The following is a 2,733-nucleotide window of genomic DNA, read 5'->3' as shown; positions in this document are numbered from 1 at the left end:
TGCCTCTTTACTACCTGCAGCTAGGGCAATGAATTATGCAGCCATGGTGTAGTCGGCAATGCAAGTTTGTTTCTTTGATCCCCAAGAAACTGCACCTCCACCAAGGTTGAAGATCCATTCACTTGTGGAAGCATGATCCTCAACATAAGTTACCCAACTGACATCTGTATATCCTTCCAAAACTAAAGGATATCCACTATAGACTAAACTATAGTTAATTGTTCCTTTCAAATATTTTAATACTCTATTAACAACCTACCAATGTTCTTTACTTGGATTGCTAGTATACCGACTTAATCTGCCTACAACATATGCTATGTCAGGTTTGGTACAAGTCATGGCATAAATCAAGCATCCGATTACCTTTGAATAATGTAGTTGTGCCACATGGCATCCTTTATGTGGTTCTAAACTAACATTTTGATCAAATGGAGTAGAAACAGGTTTGCAATTAAATTGATCAAATTTCTTTAGCACTTTCTTAATATAATGAGATTGAGATAAACCGATGTTTACTCCATCTCTAATGATTTTAATTCCTAAAATCACATCTGCTTCACCTAAATCTTTCATATCAAAATTTTTTGATAAGAAAGTTTTAGTTTTCTCCACCTCATCTAAATTGGTGCCAAAGATTAACATATCATCCACATATAAACAAATCATAACACCATTTCCATTATGAAATTTACTATAAATACATTTGTCGGATTCATTTATTTTATATCCATTAGAAAGCAAAACTTTATCAAACTTTTGGTGCCATTGTTTGGGTGCCTGTTTTAATCCGTATAAGGATTTAATCAATTTACACACTTTATGTTCTTGTCCTTTGATAACAAATCCTTCAGGTTGTTTCATATACACCTCTTCATCTAACTCTCCGTTTAGGAAAGCAGTTTTAACATCCATTTGATGGATTACCAACTTATAGATAGAAGCTAGTGCCAAAAGCACTCTTATGGATGCAATTCTTGCAACAGGTGCATAAGTATCAAAATAGTCGATACCTTCTTTTTGTGTAAACCCTTTGGCAACCAGTCTAGCTTTGAATTTATCAATGGTACCATCAACTTTCATTTTCTTCTTAAAGATCCATTTACAACCTATTGGTTTGGATCCAGGTGGGAGGTCTACCAATTTCCAAGTTTTATTTCCCATGATTGAGTCCATTTCCTCTTGGATGGCTTCTTTCCAAAAGGAAGAGTCTTGAGACTTTATTGCCTTTTCATATGTGTCTGGGTCACTCTCTAAATTGTAACAAATTGGTCCATAACTGTTACTGGAATCATTTGTTCCTTCTACAAGGAACATAAAGAAGTCTAGGCCACAATCTTTCTCTTTTCTGGCTCTTTTACTTCTTCTGGGTTCTGAACATGTCAAGGTATCATTATTAGATACATTATTTTCTAGGCTTTGTACACTAGAACATACAATTTCCTTGGGATGTAGAATTGAGTTAAATCTATTTTCTTGAAATATTGCATCTCTTGACTCAATCATTGTGTTAATAGGATATGAGTCATTAGATTCAACAACCACGAATCTATAGGCCTTGCTATTTTCAGCATAGCCCATAAATACACTTTCAATTCATCTTTCTCCCAATTTCTTTCTTTTTGGTTCAGGAACCTTAACAATTGCTCTTCATCCCCAAACTTTTATATAGTTAAGATTGGGTTTTCTTTTCTTCCAGAATTCATATGGGGTTATCTTGTTCCTTTTATTGAGAACTTTATTTAGCAAATAACATGCAGTTAACATGGCTTCACCTCAATAATCTTTAGACAAACCAGAATAGGATAACATGGCATTCACCATTTCTTCTAATACCCTATTTTTTCTTTCTGCAATTCCATTTTGTTGTGGGGAATATGGTGCAGTTGTTTGATGCACAATACCAGTGGACTTAAAATACTCAGGATGATAGAACTCTCCTCCTCTATCACTTCTAAAACACTTAATAAAAGTTCCATGTTGAAGTTCTACTTGTGCTTTAAATATTTTAAATTTGTCTAAAACTTCATTCTTAGAGTGCATTAAATAAACATAACAAAATCTAGAGTAATCATCAATAAAAGTGACAAAATACTTTTTACCACCAATTGTAGGCCAACCATGTAAATCGCATACATCAGAGTGAATTAAATCTAATACCTTATAACTTCTTTCAACACTTTTAAAAGGTTGTCTTGTGATTTTAGTTAGCATGCAAGTAGTACATGAATTTGAATTTTTATCAAAAGTCGGAATTAAATTTGATTTCATCATATCATTCAATTTTCTAAAGTTAATATGTCCTAGTCGCATATGCCATAAATCACAAGACTCAACAATATAAGCAGAAATCATATTATTATTATAGTTACTGATAATATTACATTTGAACATATTCTCACAAAGGTAACCCTTCCCTACAAACATACCACCTTTAGAGAGAATACATTTATCTCCCTCAAATACACTTTTGAAACCAAACTTATTAAGTAAAGGTACATAAATCAAGTTCTTCCTAACATCAGGAACATAAAATACATCTTTAAGAGTAAGTACTTTTCCAGAAGTGAATTCAATCTCCACTGTTCCTTTTCCTTTGACTTGGACAGTTGAGGCATTTCCCATGTACAAAATACTTCCATCTTCTTCATCAATGGTCTTAAATACTTCTTTCTTTTTGCACACATGGCGGGTAGCACCAGAGTCTATCCACCAAGATTCAACATCTTCAATCAT

Source organism: Cicer arietinum, chromosome 3 (assembly GCF_000331145.2).
Source record: "Cicer arietinum cultivar CDC Frontier isolate Library 1 chromosome 3, Cicar.CDCFrontier_v2.0, whole genome shotgun sequence".
Lineage (NCBI taxonomy): Eukaryota > Viridiplantae > Streptophyta > Magnoliopsida > Fabales > Fabaceae > Cicer > Cicer arietinum.
This window is presented reverse-complemented; position numbering follows the sequence as displayed.